At 37.6% G+C, this 20,374-nt stretch overlaps 1 long non-coding RNA gene across 5 annotated transcripts in view; it reads left to right on the plus strand.

The window, feature by feature from the left end:
• Positions 1-20,374, plus strand: part of LOC129735909 (uncharacterized) — a 140,948-nt gene that overhangs the window by 89,881 nt on the left and 30,693 nt on the right. For 4 of the 5 annotated variants that reach the window (XR_008731859.1, XR_008731856.1, XR_008731858.1 and 1 more), the window contains one exon: positions 17,521-17,576. This is a non-coding gene — a long non-coding RNA (uncharacterized LOC129735909). Of the gene's footprint in view, positions 1-17,520; positions 17,577-18,483; positions 18,555-20,374 lie in introns of all 5 variants that reach the window. The other variant, XR_008731857.1, reaches the window with a different exon arrangement.

The following is a 20,374-nucleotide window of genomic DNA, read 5'->3' on the forward strand; positions in this document are numbered from 1 at the left end:
CAATGATGTTGTAAAGACACTGAAAATGAATATTTGCTACTTCTTGTTCTAAAGACTTTATTAGTTTGGGAACATCAAATTCCAAACAATGTAATTAATCATAATTAAATTTTTTTCCACTCTTCCCTCTGAAATAAACTCCATTTCAGGCCAGGCCTGTTGGGAAACTTCAAATGACAGAAAGAGCAATAAGACAGTAAGCAAGGAAGAAGTTCAGTTGTCATAGATATATTTTTAACTTGTGTCCCAAAAGCATTGCTCATATGAAGGTGTGCAGGTGTGTAAGCAATGACTGTAGCTTATACAATACAGTGATTATCTAGGTCTAAGGACTTTTCTGTTGGCAGAAGAAAAGAATCAACAGTTTCAGTTAGCAGTCCACAATTTAGGCACAGAAAATTCATAGCAGATGTTTGTTGCAAAAGCTTGGCTGTTTGGAAGGAGATAAGACTTTTGAATACATTTTTCTACAAAATACCCACTAGCGCCTTTTCAAGGCATTTGTTTGCTGTTTGGGTAAAAAAAAAATAAATTTTCCTACATCAGATGCTTTAGTTGAAAGAGAGATATAATTAGATAATTGCTTTATTTAATTATTGACTCCTTGAAAAAGAATATACTATGTAACTCCTTGTGCTTTTGAAAACAATCCTAGTTTTAGGGCCTAGCTCCCAACATTTGAGGCTGTCCTGAAGGGATTTGTCAAGCAGTGAGAAACAAGGCACATATTTTCCACACTTCTTTAACCACAATTGTAGAAAGTTATTTCTTTATGAACTGTCCTGTATCAGTAGGCTGCAGATATATAATAAAGGTGGCTAGCTTATTGAAAACACTTCTGTCTTAGAAATGGAAGTGAAATAGCCTGCTGATAAATTAATTGTAACACATAGCTTTATGGAAACAGAGAAAAGACCAAAGGCATGAAGAGTATATTCTTACTAGACCAAATGCATGGCTGAGGGACAAGCACATGACATGGCTGAGATATGGCTGTTCTCCATGTCTTCTACGACACCTGAAGCCTATGAAAAGCGGAATTTAATTTTGAAGTACAGATTTTACTTTGATTACAATCAGAAATCCATTGGCTTGAAGGTATGGGGGCCTTTGTAAGTAATTTTAGATGAAAAATAAGAACTACATAATGAGAATTTGGCAGTTTTTTGTTGAATATTTGATTACTCTCAGAAAAGTTATGCAGACATTTTGAACTTCTTAGGAAGACAGAATTTTCAGACACCTTCAGAAAATATACAGAAGTAACCAAACCATAAATAGCACAGTCCAGCAAACTAATTTTTTTTTTTTTCTAACTTGAGGTTTTGTCTTCTGGTCCTGAGGAAAGTCTACATTCTCACTTTTGCTAAAATGGGAAGCTATTTCCTCTTGTTGTTTTTCAGAAGAGATTACTGGGCTTCATCGTAGGTGTCTGGTGTCCTATTAGGCTGTTCAGCATATCCCATCTTTTCCTGAATGCTGGAGGTCTCCCAAGTTGTCCTTTGTCATTTTGTAAGTCCTGGGTTGTTGTGTCAGACACTCAGGAATGCCTAAAATGATGCTTTTTGCCTGTATTTTAACACTTGAAACCTTCCTGATGTGTTTGATGATCTAGGACTAGCAAGACATTGTGAATCAGCTTTGATGCCTGATCCTACTGGGTCTGTAGAAACCGAGGACTCAGTCTTTGCATCAGCATTCAACATTTTGAAACCCCATTTTTAAAGCCCTATGGGAGGAATTTAAGGATATCAGGGAGAGTCTAACAATACTCCTGTTCAACTTAAGTTCTGAGTATAACAGGACACAAACTACAGTTGCAGTTATAAACCCATTTTTTATCCAGTCATCTGACACTTTGCTAATGAAAAAGAAAAAGGGAAGTAATTTTCTTCCCTAAAATCAATAATCTATTGCTCTGATGAAAACTGTGCTTTGGCTACCAGCCAGCCAGCTCCATAAATTGTGGAATCTGGTGTGTAGTTTGCTACTAATTAGCAAGTAATACTCCATAAAAACAATTGCGTGTGAACTCTTTCCTTTAAAAACACAACCCTCAATGGGAGTTGACTTCCTTACTCTCCTTTGAAAATTCCATTCCTGGTATTTCTTATTATATTAGTAAGCATTATTCAGAAATTGTTACTGGCTAATTACATTAATTCGAGAAGGCATATAAGGAGGAAACCTCATAACTGACTAATTACAGTAAATAGTCTGCATGTCTTGCTAATGGTAGGGATACAGTGAGTAAGAAACTCCACATAGGAGCTGCAAAGTGTACAGAAATAAGTAACTACTTCTTCTGAAGACACGTACCGTGTTGAAAGAGCTTTTCGTTTTTCATATGGTTGCACTCGCATTTTTTCAATGTTGACAGTGTGTGTCTTCTTCACCCATCACTGTTCTGAGGTCATCACAATGACCAAAAATGTCAAATTTATACTCAGAATCTTGGTAAGTGCAGGAAGAAACAGTACTGCTTGTATCACACAGACATTTATTGGAGTAAATACTTTTCTCTCCCAAAACAAATATAACTGGTCCGAACTGCAAGTTACTAAGCTATGGCAAATAGGCTCATCCCAGTCAGGAAGATTTGAAATTACTTGAAAAAGGTCAGTGAGTCCCAAATGACCCAACAAATGGGTGCGAGTGCACATTACACACTCTCTGAATATGCTTTAATGTTGTTGCTCCAAATGCCTGCTTGGATATTTTTCTGATTGTTTTTGGCAATTTCTTTTAGCATGAGGCTATGATCTATGTTGAAATGATAAAGGAGACATTGTTACAATGGAGTCAGTGGCTCTGAATCATAACTCCCTGCATAATTGTTTCTCTCTTTTACTGGCAACCCACTAATACTGAGGAAGCTTTTGGGTGTCTATTCTCTGTTATCAAAGTAATTCTTATGCCCTGTGGTAAGCATTCTCAGGGGATAAAGAGTCTGAGAAAATGTTCTCTTTAAAGGACTGATCTGTGGTCTGTGGGGATGACAGAGAAATAAATTAATCCACATCCACAAGGTGAAGTATGCCTACAGTTAAGTGCTGTTACTCTGTCTTTAAGAATAGTTCATGGCAATATTGATATATGTTGTATTAGAACATGAGAACAACCGTAGTAGGTCAGATCTGAGGCTTTTGCAGCTCAACATGCTCTTTCCCTCTGCGACCAACACCAAATCACATTAATTGGACATCTATGAAAGAGAAAAGCATCAGATTCAAAGTGGTGGGTATTGTATTGCATTGTGATAAGAAAAACTAAACGACGTATTCTACACAAAAATATCTCTAATCCATATCATATTGGAGCGTGTTGTATCTTCAGCAAAGACTGAAAAGGAAAGGAACTCAACGTGGCATCTCAGATCTACATACCAAAAAAGCATGTCTGACCTGGATTTGGGTCATAAGGTTAGGTACACATTCAGGGTTTTTTTCATCTCTAATTATTTTTGAACCTGCTGCAGGAATGTTAATGCCATAGAAAATTAAACTCAGGTTTTTAAATTTCCGTCTTCCTTTTTTTAATACATGGATAATTTTGCTTCTTACTGAATGATTATTAGTCTGGCCATTAAGTCAAGTTGTAAAAGACATCAGCATTGTTGTGCAAACAACTTAAAACTTGATTCTTCCAAGGGAAAACTAAACTTCTTTTACACAGAAGGAAATAATTTCTTGTAAAATTAATTTTGATGTTCACATTCATAAACACTGTGGCTACAGAATCCTGTAGAGGTATGCAAACACCACAGGATTGCTACTCTAGTGATCAAACCTTTTGCTCTAATACATAAAGTTCTTTAAGTGGATTGCTTCTCATTTAAGGACTGATGCATATAGGTAAGTCTTTACATCAGTCACAGGAGTTTCCTTTCTTATACAGGGAAAGTATAATTTATCCTATTTTTAGCTATGACCTATGCAATGCAACACCTACAAAACTGTTGATCTCCCAGTGCTATCAAAGATGAAAATACTGTTCACATAATGTAAATTTTGTCAGAGATAATGGAAAGTACTTGCCCTAAACAGTACCAAGCTTGGTAAAGATATATAAGGGTAAGAGCCTCATTTTTTTCACTCTAAATAGGTATTGAAATATTCTAGTGGTGTCATTTGAGACTGAAAGTGTCTCCCAGAATCTATTACTAAAGGGCCAATGTGTTGCTTGCTTGACTCATAGTTTCTAATAATATATTATACAAAAATAATTTGATTTCTGCTAGCACAAGTTAAAGCAGAAATCGACCCACTGTGTTTTCAAGACACTTTAATCCCTCTCCATTTATTCCAGAATTACTCAGTATTACAGGTAATATTTAATGCAGATAAAATTAATTAATAGTGTTCATGAGTGATTGTTGATCCATAGCGCCTTAAATATGCACATGGATCTCACTCAATGAAAGAAACAAAACCAATTTTAGAAATCCAGTTGTCAAGGTTCCTCTTGGGCTGAGGCAGATTGATCAAATTCAGACCAAATCTGTTTTTCTCCCTGCATCTGCTCTCAGTTTACATGCAAGTACATGAATTTGAAATCAGTGGAATTACGTATGTGTAACTGAGAACAGAATTTGGCCCTTCAGTTGTCTCTGCACCTCTCCTTTCTCATAAAATTTTATTTTTCTGAGCAAATGATTTAAATATGTTCAGTTATATTGTCCAACACAGATATCTGCTCATTAGGCATCTGTGTTGTGGACTAAGCTGTGGATCAGCAGTTAAACATGAGATTTTAAACAGATTCCTATAAACCCTGGTTTGTTTCAAGTCCAGCACAGATGTAGAGCTGTTCATCTTCATTTAATAGCTAGTATATCCCTGAGGTTTTTTCTATTTAAATGGCATCATTTTCCCTTCTCTGCCTTATAATCTTCATATTGCACCTCTTCATTAAATATTACTTCCAGGCCATGATACTCAGCTTAGTGTTATTCAATTTTCCTTAATTTTTTTCCCACTACAGCTCTTTTTTCAGAGCCAAAATTTGAGTGTTCTTATGGGCTGAAATCTTGGTGAAACTCCCACTGGAACTGGTGCAGCCAATATTTGGCGCTCTGTTTTCATTCAGACAAACTTCTTTTTGTGGCAGCTGGCACACATTTAGGAAAGATCAAGGCACTCCTGGCCCCTGTGTTAGTCCGACAGATTAAGACAAGGAAGGCAACTCTGGGCTTGGCCCTCTGTGAGTATTTTGCTACTACTCTTTTTCCTAAACCAATTACTCCTTATGAAAATCTTTCTGCAAATGCTCTGTTAGCACTCCATTCCCTCCCTGTTGATTCAAATCTGATGACTGGGTTACTTTTCAGAGCACCTTAAGTACCATATAAACAGTGTTTACTTTACATATTTGTAAAACAAGAATAAATTTCCATGACATTTATGCAAACTTCTGGTCTAGCTTGTGTAAATTGTACATTCCCTGTGCACAAAGAATGGACCTTATTACATTAGAGAAAATAGGCTGAGCACTTAAAAGAAAGTTTTACTTATTCCAACTCAATGTAAACATATAAAAAAATCAAAATTAGAGATGATAATGTTTGGATCTTGGGGATTAGGTGGAGGGAAAAAACAAACAAAATGAATGTGAAAAAAAGAACAAGTTAACCTTAAATTCCCTGCTGGCGTCCTTAGCTTGCACATGTGTTTGGCAACCATGAAATACTTGAAATATGAGACCTGGCAGTGTCATGGTGCCAGACATAGTTAGCATTAAAAATATTCTTCCAAATTATTAAAAGGTGCTCTGAAACCGCTGCAAGAACAAGATGTTCCTAATCCTAAAATGTACTACTTACACTGAGCATATATGTGTTACTGTCCTTTAACAACAGAAGAAATTTACACACTCAGACTGACTATCGTTCATCAAAGGCAATTAGGAAATAGCTCCAGGTTGCAGAATCACTGGCAATTTGACTTTACAAAGCTTCTGTTTTCCCCCACGATGCCATGATATAGACAACTGCTACAGCCTGTACTGGCCAACAAAGGCTCTCTGTGCTTCCTCTTGCCAGAATTTTTTTTTTTTTTTTTACATTGAAGATAAGAAAGTGAGTGGGGTCAGCGTTCATTCAATTTCCATAATCTTATCAGGTTCTAAATGGCACTGATAAACAAGGTATACGACTTCAGTGATTAAAATACTGTAATTATTTTAACCTTATTTCAAGTTTAGTTGATGTCAGTTCCTCTAGAATAAGCGTGTCCATCCAGAATGTGGTGATTACATGAAAATACGAAGGTCACTTAGAGGTAAAATTCCCTATCTTTGCAGAGGATTTATGTGCATACGCATTCCCATTTGCCTTCTACAAGTAGTCTGGTTTAAGGGGAACTGCTGCTTATATCAATAAAAATCAGAAGGCTGGAAAAGTGTGCTGATTTGGATGAAAATGCAGTTTGCCTTAAAAAAATGTAAGTGACAAAATAGACTTTTTTAGTAATATTAAAAAAGCAGCTTCTCTGACACCTTAGTGGAATGATCCCCATTTTCCATTAAAATGACATTTTAAACTAAGAAAACTCAACATTTTTTAATATTGAAAGTGGAAACATTTAAAATGTTTGAAACTAGAATGTGGTGCTTTATTTTTATTTTTATTTAGATAATTACCTTTATGTTATGGGGGTTTGTTTTTTTCATGGAGCCTTCCAGCACTTTCAGTTTAAGTTCTCTTTCAGAAAGCAATGAAAGAGAGGAGTTTGCCAATTACATGGGAAAGCTGGCTGCCAGTCAGCTTTATCAAAGTATAACTAGAGATAGGCAAGCTAGGTGACTTCCAGCATTACCTTTTACTGGTGATCTTCTACATTCACTTAAGGAATTCTGCAGCCAAAACAGGCTGTAGAGAGAGATCCATCATACACGTGTGCCACAAGGCCCCCAGCATATTTTACAAGTTAGGAAGAATAACATCAAACTAAGAAAAGCCTACACTAAGCTAGGCTGTCAGTTTCCACAGTTATTAAGCTCTATAAGAAATACCATGAGTTTCTGATATAAAGACTGTTCAATGTGAAGTGGAAATGCGTTCCTTTGGTGTTTTCTGTAATTTTAACCTGCCCCTCCTTTGGCTCATTCACTGGGCTTTGCCTGCGTTACGAATCCTCTGATGATTTTAGTTCACAGCCCTGCTCAGCTTGGTCATCTTCTGAAAAATGACTGCAGCTGTCAATCGGTTTGTTGCCTGCAAGGGAGGGTGAGGGCTGTGCTAGCTAAAGGCACTGCTATCTGTATGGGGACACTGCTATCATCATACGATAGCACTGTATTTTAATAAATCAAACTATGAGTCTCCTTTGAGGATATAACTACTCCAGCTTCAGGGAATGCATCAGTAAATGTTCATTTCTGGAGGCTGAAACAGTAGAATTTTATGGGTCTTCTTTTGCAGTTAGGCTGCTGGGCTGTTGGCAACAAAATTCTCAGGTCAGTGGACCACTGCCTGGATGATTCTTCTTGTTCCCAGAACTATTTGTTATATGATGAAGTTGTGATATTTTGCTGGTCTGTACAAGTGATGACACATTGTGTTTTCAGGTTTTTTGAGTAAGATTCCAAATAGAATGGTCGTCACTTCCAATTGTTGGCGAGGAAGACTGCTCTTCACACACGATTTCTAGATGGGGTCGGATTTTGAGGCGGAGCGCTGATCTATAAAGACTAGCCACTTTTGCTGAGCTGACATTCCTGAAAGAGGGAATGGATAGAGGTTTGACAGTTTCTTTTCTGTAACTGGTATTTCACTTATAGATTACAGCAACAGCTTGTTAAACTTGACCTAGGTAAACTTGCCTCCTGTCATCCTAATATTTTGCTTGTGTTTCCACAACTTTTTGTGCTGATAGGTAGGAAGCTGCAACACCTTCCTGCATACTGTAACTTTTTCAAGGCATATGTTGTAGGATGTTTTTATCTGTGGCTCAATGTAGGAGATTGAGATCCTATCATCCCCAGAAACTCCACTGGCTTTGAAAGTTCCTTGCTGTGTGTCACACTAATTAGCTAAACTCAGTTAACACAGAGGCAAATTATTCCCTGTTTACAATCTTCTTTCCCCTATGCCAGTAGCAATACATGACTGTATGACTGTGTGATAGAAGCAGTATAATCATGGTCATCTGGCTTGACTGCCCCAGTACTAGCATACACTTGAAGTCATGCAGACCTGTAGTAAAGAAGGGTAACAACACTTTTGTAAAACTGTGTTCCATCTTCCTTTTCCTCAGATGTTCTCCATCAGGTAGTTTGGACATGAAACCTGCTGGTGGTCAATGCCTACCACTAACACCTATAGCATGTAAACATGGGCACTGATGAAATAACCTGTGCTTTGCTATTTAGTGAGGGCTAAGTCAACATTATTGTGTGGTGTAGTCTCTTTATGAAAAAAAAAATGTCTGAAAATATCTGCTTTTGTTTGCAAGGCCTTCAGTTTTCTTTAAATCTGCAAAGGCAATTTTATGTGGCTTTGAGCAACCTGGTCTAGTGGAAGGTGACCCTGCCCATGGCAGGGGGGTTGGAACTAGAAGATATTTAAGGTCCCTTCCAAAGCAAACAATACTATGATATGATATGATTGATATGATATGATACAATATTATTATACATTAATTTTTTTCTCAATATTTTCAAAAGATGGTGGCAATGAGCTCTGGAAATGCACCGTTTGTCCTCTGTCCATAACAGAAACTAAATATTGTCCAGGAACAATAAAATTCTTTTTTACAGTAACAGCTGTGGCTGTAACTCAGCAAATTATTCCCTGTTTATAATCTTCTTTCCCCTATGCCAGTAGCAAATATAGTAGAAACAACTTACCATCTGAGTGTATTCCCTACCCTGACTTTTCTTCAGAAAACTGCTTAAGGTTCTGGCTATCATGTATCACCCAGTGTAGTGATCCTGGTTAGCTGTAGTTTAGTAAGGGCCAACTGCACCCTGGGTTTGATGACTCTTTTTTCCAAGTTGCTTTATTTTTAGAAGATCATTTTGAGCAAGGCATAGCAGGACTTAACTGTACATAAACTGCCTGAGATGCTGTACATAAAAAAATAAAGATTAAACATTGAATTTAGTGATTGAAAGCTTTTGAGGCATAGAAAAGAGAGGGAATAGCAGAGTCAGAAGCTTTAGGTACAGAGAAGTACCGGAAGGAGGTGAAAGCCCCCTTAACGTTATGCTCCATCAGCACTGCAGAGTTGCTATCCTAGCCCGCAGAAATGCCTACACTTCTCAAATAAACTTACCTGCTCTGCGCACTGCTGTATACTTGTATAGCTGTGAGAACTGGTGACAGACAGATGTGGTCACTGAATGCCAGAATCAACAAAACTTTAAGTATAGCCCAGTTCTCACATATCCTCTCTGTTGAGAGACCAGCCTTCAAGTCTCCGCCTCTGACGGGGATATGTTAGTGTCAGATTGGATGCAGGTTACAGGAGGAGAGACAATATTCATGACCGCTATATTTGTGCATCTGGGGTCAATAATCAGCAATTATTCTATACATAATTGATTATAAAGAAAAAGTCATTAACTCTATAAAAAGACACACAAGATAGTACCTGCAATTCTCTGTACTGCGTGTTTTCCATTTGTAAATCTCTCTAAGACTCTGTTATGTTCTGTTATGTATACTCTCTAAGTATCTGTTATGTGGGTGTCGAAAATGTTACTAATTTAACTGGCAAGAAGCCAGAACATAATCTGTGTAGAAGCAGTTGGTGGTCTCTTTAATTTAAAATTTCTTACACGCACCTGCTAGTAGATTTTCCTGTACACCTTTCTCTCTAGTCCCTCAGAGTGTGATTTTCAGCAGCCAGAATTTAAAAACGCTGTCAGGTTTAAAGTGGCTTGGGATAATGTGGATGCTGACAGTTGGAGGGAATTTTAAGACTCCTTTGGCCTTACCTAGGAACTTGGCACTGAGTTTTCAGGGCAGGTCCTCGACAAGAAATCATGAAATACATCGACTGCTTCCTCTTAATTCAATGACAGACTCTTAGACTCTGTGGAAATTGTTAGCTTTTAAAGACCAGTCTGCCTTTAATTATGCCAATAAGCTCTGTATGTCTATCTGTCTATTAGGCAAAACATTGCTGGCATTGTTTTTAATACAATGCTTTAATTTACTTAAAGGATAGGAAAATAGAGTTAAAACCATTGTCCTCCAAGCAGGACTTAGAGGAGAATGAAAAATAAGTGCTGGTTTGCCAGCGGCTAAGAATGGATTTTCAGCAGCCCGACACAAAATTTTCCTTCTTTTCCTGCCAAAATAGTGCAATGAAAAGTAGAAACATAAATGAAACATATGCTAAAAGTAACAGGTCATGGGCCACATCCTAGAACTCCTATTAGTACCCAATAACTTCATAAAACTGGGAGCTGTCGTCATGGAGCATTTGGATAAGAGCTCACTGCAACCTACAGGAAGTCTCAGACAGGATTTGGAGCTCTAGACTGGGGAAAATGAGCATGAGGGGCCCGCCATCAATGAAACCATGATATGGGTCTCCACAGAAGCCAAAGAAAGAGGGTTTTGTTGTGCCTGCCCTCACCGTAGTAGCTAACAGGGTCTCCTGTTGGCTGGGCACACACTTTTGAGTCTTGGGAGCCTTATGCCCTGTCTTGTACTCTGAAGGGTGGATGGGGACCGTTCCCCCAGCTGCCCACCTTGCTGTCCTGCTGAGGGACTTTCAGGGCTGGCCTGGGGCAGATCCAGGCTGTGCTTGTGCATGTGTGGCATGGGAAGGAGATCAAGAGGAGACAAGGTGGGGTAGCATGCACTTCCCAGGAGTCCACTATGCTGCTTGTGGATAGACTTTGCTTCTTCCAACATGGACCCAGCCTTCTGCTGATAGCCTGCTCATACCTTGGGCTTCATCCTAGAGGAACGAGTGCTGTGTCTCACAGGTCACTGGAGTTCATAAGCAACTGTGACCAGATGACTTATACCTACTTACAGGGCAAGAAGCTGGGTGTCCTGAGCACTCAGGACCCAGGCAGCTGCAGCCCAAGCTAGGCTTACTGCTTCTTCTTGCTCTTCCCCAGCTGACTATTTTCTTTGTCATTATAACTATTCCTTTTCCTTCTCATGTTTCTGATCTTTTTATTACATTGAACATCTTCTACCCCATGGCCATTACAGGATCATTACATAATCAATTCTCAAGAGTTTATACGTATGTCTTAGAAGGGGCAGAGTATGCAAATACTGTGTCGTACTAAAATTTCAGAAAAGATACAGTTACTAAAGGGAACTCTTGAAAGCTGAATCTCTGGGAAGCTTATTCTGTTTGACACTAGTGAAAGGCAAAAGTCCCAGTTAAAATAAAATGACAGTTGTTTATATAAGCAGAACCCAGTGACTTTAATTATTGCTTTTGGCAGAATCCTAGAAGTTTAATCTTTCTTAAATCCCACAGTAATGTCTGCTGGCTAAGGGATTTAGTTACCATGAAAAAATATTCAGCCACCACCTAACCTAAATGCAGCTATACACTAGGGAAATGTTACCCAAGATAGTTTCACTTGGATGAAATGGGAAGATTGTTCTCATTTACTAATTCATTTAAAAGCCTGGGGAACATGAGATACATATAAATCTAATTTCTTCAGCACAGCATTTAAAAATACTTTAGATCTTTGAAGTTCAAAGATCTCATTTGTATTTCCTGATGTAGGTCCGTCATTGTAGCACAATTTGCTCACACACCTTTTTTTTTGGAAGGCAGTTTTAAAGAACAAAGAATAATACATTCATAATATGGATACAACAGTGAAAACGGTCTGTCAGTTGGGAAGGAACTATCCCAGTGGACATCAAAGAAGATTTCACTGCAATTGCAGCTCCACGCCTTCAATTGTTCATGAAAATATTGCACAAAATGTCAGGAAACTGCAACAGGCTGTGATTTCTGGGGCTGCTGAGCTGCCTGGTGGGTGCAGCTTCATGAAGGAGAGGGTAAAGTCACTCCTTGAGTAAAGCATTACTCAAGCTGATTCCAACACCAATGGTCAAAAGGAAATTCCTGCTCACTTCAGTGAGATTTCTTTAAATCTCTGACCTATTACTTTGAAAATCTATTTTGACCACATAAGTAGCTGAAGTGTCTAATTAGTTAAGTTTTCTTGTATAAGGGATGACTTAAAGCTATCATTTGACAGTACCTTTTCTTGCAGCCCTTCAGAACCATCAGGCCTTAGCAACCTTTCCTGTTCTCCTGGCCTTGTGATTCAATACAGCCCCCTGATTTAAGAAAACTAGTGATGTGACTCTTTTGGGTTAGCTGGCAATAAAATTACCTTTTTTTTTTTTTGTTGCAACTTAAGGTGGACTAAATCTCTGCTTCTAGTTTCCATAACCCAAATAAAATACTTCTTTGATGCTTTAAAGAAATGAAGATTATTTGTACATTTCACTTGTATGTTTTATTTCTATTAGAAGAGTGTTTGGGTTCTGTGAAGATGATCGAAATGTAAGTTGCAACTCAAGGCATAGTTTCACCTATTGTTGAAAGTTTAATGCAACTTTATATTGGACTTAAAAATATTATATCAAAATAAAATATGAAATAAAAAATCTAAATATTTCTGGAAAGATTAAAATCTTTCTGGTGAAAAAGTTTATTACTGCTAAACCCTCATTTTTCAACTAAAAGATTTTAGGCAAAAAGAATCAATCAAATCTATCCAACCATTCAATCAGTGACTGCACGTGGCCAGGCACATCCACATGATGACTCTGTTAGCAATCAAAGCAGCTGGTCTATATCCAGTTACATTATGTTGTGTTCATGTATCACCACCAAATAAGCATTTCATTAATTTAATATAAAGAAGGGTGACATCCGGAAAAAATAAATGACTGCAAAATGTTTGACGGTGACCCTCTGTGAACAGCACTTTACTCCAAGAATGACTTAACCCCCATGCTCAGTATTATAGTGATGAGAATCTTTACATTCTTGAAGGAGCCTTTTTTCAGATAAAGTATAAAACTCATCACTTGTGATAACTGAAGATTCTCTGATAACAAAGCTTTTTATAAAAAAGGCAGAAAAAATTAAAGAAAAACCCAGCAGATTTCTTCTTAAAATAGGTTTCTATGTTAAAAAGAAAAAGAAAAAAACCCCAACATTTTCCTTGGAAAATATTATTTGAAAAGACCACAGTAGCTACCTCTAGCTGTCTTCTTGAACGAGTAGATGTAGTGTACAGAAAAAAGTATATATTATTATGTGTGTAACACATGGTACATTTTGCAAAAGCAGTGATTTCAGCCACATCCAGGAAAAAAATAATGTTGGGGTTGAAACATTAAGTGGCTTATAGCTACTGAGTATTTTGCTTACATTCTTCTGTCATCTAGCATTGAGTAAAGCAACCCATAAACATCTCTTTGTTCCAGTATATGTTGCCTTAGTGGATGTTTTTGAATCATTTTAGTGACCTCTGGCATAAGGCACTAAAGAAGTACAAAGAAAATTTATTCCACACACAGTTCTATAACAAGAGTCCATATGCTGTGTCAGAAATTATGCTGGGCATAGGAATGACAGTCTTTTTGGTAATACAAGAGAAAAGGAGAATGCGTATGGAAGTTAAATGGAATTAATAAAATGAACTAAGCTATTTCTTTCACATTAAAAATTAAATCTAACTCATCTCAAAATGCCTTTTGGGCTATTGGATATAGATCTCCTGACAGCTGCAGATGTAGTCACAGCAGTATTAGAAAAATAGAGATTTTTTCTTCCAAAGTTCAAGACCTGAGCGCTGCCTAAAAAGGGAGACATGCCTTCGAGCACTGAACTTTTGATATTTTTCTGACTTTAATGCATACCAACACTTGGAGTTCAAAGCATGGACTTAGTAACCCAAGGAAAAAAAAACATTAATTTCAACTATGATTACATAACAACACACAATACAATGTAATTTTTACCTGGGAAACCTTGAAAATGCCTGACTGTTGTTTTGTTTTTTTCCTTTTTGGGTGAAAATGGAGCAAGGAGCGAAAAGGCTGTAAATCATAATTGTCTGAAATATTTCAAAGTTAGCAAACTTTTCTGATATGCACGATCTGTAACAGGGAGCAACGTGAATGCCTTCAACAACAATATTACATGCTTCGACGCTGGGATAGCCGCCTGTCCACCCAGCAGTCCAGACAAACAGCTGTCCACTTCCATGTAGTGCTGCTCTGTGCAAGGCTGAAGCCAGAGGTGTTTTCTGACTGGGCAGCAGGTTGGACCTCAGACTATTTTAGGAAAGTTTCAAGGCTGCTCTACCTTTCAGTCAACACCAACTCTGCTATGATTGGAGCTGTACAGCTACTTTCACCCAGCTGCTATGCAGGCTGCTGGATTTGTTTTGTCTTTCCAGGCAGTCTGAATCCTTGATCTAGTTCCCAGAGCAGCCACCTGAAGACTAGAGTCAGCACGCAGAAGGGCATCAATCCTCCTCTTTTCAGTGGTGGTGCAGATTGTTGAATTGACAAGGCTGCATAAGTAGAATCTAAAAGTAACTGTTCCTGCAAACAGGGATATTAGAAGATGCCGAGGGACCAAGGATAGATCCCTTCTTTCAAGAAAAAAGTCAGATGAAGGGCTGTTATGTCTGACTGCAGCCAACAGGTATTTCTGTAGAAAAGAAAAGAATATGTACCACACTTTTAATATTTTTTATCCAGCCTGACCATGAAAAAAAAGGTATGTGTAGAGGAGGGTATTACAAGATAACAATGGCACCTTAATGCCAATCATATGCTTAAAATCTCTTAAACATATAAGCAGCTCACAGCATTGAGACGAACGTCACGTCATTAACATTCTATCTGCTAATTGTACTTAACTCAGGAAATTTTCATTAGCTCACACTACAATAAATACATTCTTTTGTATTTTCAAGTTGATCTTACAATACTTGACGCTTGGAAAGCAGAAATACACCCAAGGCATTCTTTCTAGCAGTAACCGAAGCAAGTTTCACAACAGGGTTGTGCTAGTCAGCCTCCCTTCTGGGCATGAAAATATTGCTGAGAAGACTCAGAAGAGTGCGGTCTACTCTTTCAGAAGTACTAGACCCAGTATTATCCTTTTTTCTAAGGGTGCAAGTCCCTTCCTTCAGAAGAAATTAAGGAGAAAAGTTTACAAGTAACCCAAGATGAAATGGAGCCCTTATCTAATGTAAGAAATGTTCTCAGGTCCTGGATTACAGTCAAGCCCTGATCTCACTGAAGTCAATAGAAGCTTTATTGTTGTTTTCAAGTGAACTAGTTAAAATTATGTTAAGAAACGGTTACCATCTAAAATATCCTTAACATTTGACACAGGGGAGATTCAAAGGAACCTGAACGTGAAGCAAACAGAGCTTGGCTTCCAGCTGGACCACTGACCCTGCTGGTCACATTAGCAGTTGTAATTAAGCTCCTTTTTGCTTGCTTGGCAATGTAACAGATGTTTGAAGTCTATGTCCTCCCTGCTTTTCTCTCCAAAACACTAAAGACACAGGGCTTCATTCCAACCTTGCCTCCAGGTCTCTCACATAAGGGCACTGCTGGTGTGCCACACACTCTCCTCTGGTTGTCAGCACCCACCCAGCAGAGGCCCCAGGGTCCCAGACGTGGCTACCAAAAGCTGGCTGAGAGCCACTGGCTGTCCATTCTTCCCAAAGGTTCCTTAATCTACTCTGGGGCTGGGCAAATAGCCTCTCTTTGCCTCAGTTTCCTGGCAAGTTAAAGGAGTACACTAGTGTGTGCCATAGACCATGGAAAGTCAAGTTGTGGGGAGCAAAATGTTCTGCATCGGCACCTTGAAAGTGGACTCCAGCTTTGCTCACTGGCCCTTAAAAAGCCAGTAAGAAATATTTTTTGGCCCCAGAAAGAGACTACATTGTGCCCTGAATAATATAACCTGATCTTCTAACTCCTTCTCACACTGCGCTGAGTATAACAAATGTTAAGCTTAAAATATTTTTTTCTTATTTGTTATCTATCTATTCCTGCTTATTATCTTATTATCTCTATCTCTATCATTTTTATTATTCTTTTTTATTATGTTTTTTATGTCAAGTGGATTTAAACTCAAAAAAAGTTAGGAAATTCAAATTTTTTCGGATGAAAAACACTGAATGCACAAGCAGGCATTGAAACCTTTTGTTGAAATATCTTCTTAGCTATTTATGTATATACATACATATCAACATAGACATGATTACAAGCAAAATTTATTCACATGACTTTGGGAAGACAGAAATAAATATCCTTGGTCTTCATATGGCCCTCATATTTGTATTTTCATATATTTAACAATTACAAATCTGTACAGCTTCTTCTTAAAATGCAATTAGCTTTTCTAAACACCTGAATGTTTAGGTATATTTACTTCTCATATTGAAAAAAGATATTGTAAATATGGTATTAAAAAGAGAGCATACATAAAATGGGATTATACTCCAGCTCCATACTTGTACTACAGAATTCTTCTTTCGTCAGGTACTAGGCTTTGATAGTTATTTAGGGAACTTTCAATTTTTAATTCTTGAGGAATGAGACAAACAGATAAACAGGAGGTTTAAAAATATTTTTTCAATTATTTTCTAATTGTTTTTGGCAAATTAAATCAAAATACTGTAACATTAATGAATTCCTAGAACATGTTACTCATGTGTATTTTGAACCATAGCAGGGTATTCATTTGAGAATATATTCTTATTAAGTTCCTATTGTATTACATCCCTGATGGTAAAGAACGCTCTACATAATTTCAAGTAGCTGGAACAATGTGGGCTAAGTCTTAGGGGTAAGAATGCAGAGTGCTTTGCTGGACCAAAGCCACTGTGTTAAACACTAAATTGGGTTTGCCAAGCCTTCTTTCTGCCAAAATGTCACATAGTAAAGACCAAAAAGTTTTGTTTTGGCAAAGAGAAATTTAAAAAAAATGGTTGAGTGGAAGAAGAACTTCTAGTGAAAGTATGCCACAGAGCATAGATTAGTCTGGGGAGTATGTTTTATTCTGTTGGTAGAAGACACAGGTTTAAATTACTTTTTTGATTGGCTTGAAGCAAAGATTTTGTCTGAGGTCACTCTGAATTGAAAAAAGTATGGGCTTCCAGTGTAGAATTTCTGAACTCCAGGTTTTGAATAACTGCCCTTCCTAGTAGAATGCAGCACTTTCTCCCCTTCCCATGCTTTTCTTGAATTCATTTAGTGGCGATTTGAAAAGAGATTTCAAGACCTATTTACTGATAGAAAACGAGATTTCAAAACCAATTTTCTGTGTGTGACAAGGAAATGCTCCCAATGCAGATCTATCCAACAACTTGTAAACCCCAGCCCTCAGTGAGAGCAGAATCTCTAACAGGCAAACCACCCAAGAAACCTTGCAACACTGTGATAAGGTAAATACGACCGTAAGCAAAATAAACATATTTTATTGTTTATTATGAAATTGCTTCTCTTCAATTCTCTTGTTTCTTTTTCTTCTACAGTGGTAGACAGAGACCTGTCTGAAGGAGGCAAGGGAGATCACTGAGTGATTCCACAGGTCAGTCTAAAGTGTATGTGGGACTTTCTAAAGTGTTTTGAAATCATTTCAGCTAAACTGATTTTAAAATCAGAAAGCATAGGACCAGTCTGAAATATTTTTATCATACTAGGCCCTAAAATCTTCAGCAAGATGCCTTCTTTGGATATCAGTTGTTTGAGCCTAAACCATTTCAGTTAAAGTGTATTAGATGCCACTTCAGTTCCCTGTCCTCAGAGCAGACACATCTGGTGGCAAGAATACCAGTCTCACTGGCAGTGAATAAGGTAAGGGAAGATTGCAGTTAATTGAAAGTGTTGGAAAATATTGATTTAATCTATTTTGGATGTAAACCACATTAAAAATAAATTGAAAAATACAAAACCAAAAAAAAAACCCAAACCACCCCAGAACATTTTTTACAAACCAGAAAACCACTTTCAAGTACCTCCAATTTTAGCTTATTTCTTGTTGAAATGGTTTCAGAAGTCAAGAAAATATTTCAGTAAAAACCCATCAAGCCCCTTACACAACTGAAGCTTGAGGGTGTACTATAGTCCAATAGTTCAAATCCCTTAGCAGAACCAGTTCAACAGTTCTGCAGAAGACAGATTAGAAGCTGCAGATCATACTGTTCTTTTCCACTGTGATTTCAAGCTGGCCACTGATAGCGGTAAGCCAAAAACTTAATGACGATATTTAAAAAACCTGTTTTACACAGTTACTTTTTACAAGAAGTTGGTATTTAGCAGTTGTAAGCAGCAGCAAAGCAATATTGTGGCTTGACACTGTTTTGGTTGTAGCGATGATGTGGTAGGAAGTGGGTGTTAAGTTCCCTTGGTAACAAATAGAGGATAAATGATACACTCTGAATCACCAGTGAATCATTAACAGAGTTCTGCTTCTGATTTTTGGCTTTTCTTCCCAGATTCTAAACTTACAATAGTTCTAAGATTATGGACCAAGGTGAACACTTCACAGGATTCACAGGTGTGGGTGGTAAGGATTAGTTTGTTTAATATTAGACTTCCTAACAACATGAAAACAGGAAGCTTTAATAACCAGTATTTAGTTTCTTTCAGCTAACGTAATTTAGACTCAAAAGGTGTCCACGTTCTTTGTAGAGCAACAGGGAGGTTGGGGGTAGAAGTACAAACTCTCAGGGGCCAGCAACAGAACCACTGTGTCCAGCACAGTTCAGGGAGGTCTGTATTTCTCTCACAAAGTTTATAAGAACTTATGCTCTGTAAGCAGGCGCTGTACTACATACACACTGTGCTGGAAAATGAAGTACAGCTATCTTTACTGTGAATAAATATATGGATTTTAATAAACCAAAACAAAGTGATAACATATGCCAATCTGAGCATCTGGGAGCTCCCTCAATTTTAAGACATGATGACACAAGTGAAAGTAAAAAATAGCAGGCTATTAAAGGAAAGATTATCCACTTAGAGTGTATGTGTGTATGTGTGTGTGTATACATGTACGTACATAGGTTCATTATCATCTGTATTAGTGCTGAAATTGTTTTAAACAGAAGTCACAAAAGCAATACCAGGGTTCAGACTGTGACTTTTGAATGGGTTTAATTACATAAAATTAAAAATTTACTATAAAGTTACACATAAAGTATATTCTGTATTGATTCTTAATTCCTATGGGAGTTCCCTCAATAGGACCTGGACCAGATGAAGGTCTAGGCTCTGGTGCCTTGACATACCGGTTGGAATTGGACAGTGGTCAGATCCACCCTGTCAGGATCTTGACCCTCCACTGGGTCTTGTCCATTCAGTATTGCGTGACAAACTGCACACGTTGAGTAGGCAAGAACAGAAAGAGCCTGGGAAACTGTTAGTGCAGCAAGTAAAAAAATTTATTCTAGAGGTTTTCCATCTGAACATTTCTAGATAAGAATATTTACATCAACATTTGGATATTTATTGTCAACTGTACAGGCTGTAGTTTCATATGCTGTTATTAAGTGATTGCATTGAATTAGCAATAGCATAGTGATATAATCTCTCCAGCCCTCTGTGATGGTTGCTGTGTACCTGAGCTTATAGAACAGATGAGTTACAATAAGCAAATGATGCTGACAGAAATATGCTTTAGGACTATGACATAGTGGCAGTATAATGACTATGATGAAAATTAAGTCTCACAGAATCACATTATATGCTCTGTATTAACCTGCGCATTTCTACTGAATTTTCCTCAGAAACACCATGCTGCATGTTAGACTGATTGACCTATTTTATCATCTAAGATCTAATAACCTCTTTGTGAAATGTTTAATTCTGGTTAAAAGAAAATTAACAAATTCAAAACTGGTTCTGGCTGCTATCCCAGGGCATAAGAAAGAGTAGATTTAAATTAGTGTGTAGGCTGTTATCTTGGGAAAACACCACCACTATTTTTCTTGGGTTTTTACTTTTCTGGTGCATGTTTTAAATTATGAAAGCACAATCAACTGTGAAAGATCTTCTTGGGTCATTCCATACCCTTTTCTTTCTAAGTTGAATTCAATTATAAAAGTTTGCTTCCAGCAAAAGCTTTCAAAGCAAGGACACAATGTTCTTAACTATTACTCCCTTTCTGTCTTATGAAATCTTACATACATCCTGCCAACTTGGAAATCAATGGTTATAAGAAAATGAGAAGTTTTTTATGTATTTACTGGAGTAAGTAACTTCTTCTTCCATACCTATTACATTGATGGTGGTGAATAAATTTCACTGCAGATATAGAGGTCAAAATTGAAGCCAAAAGCTTCCAAAAATTTCTCCCTCCTGTAAATGTGTACTTGAATGTTGAGG

Source organism: Falco cherrug, chromosome 4 (assembly GCF_023634085.1).
Source record: "Falco cherrug isolate bFalChe1 chromosome 4, bFalChe1.pri, whole genome shotgun sequence".
NCBI lineage: Eukaryota > Metazoa > Chordata > Aves > Falconiformes > Falconidae > Falco > Falco cherrug.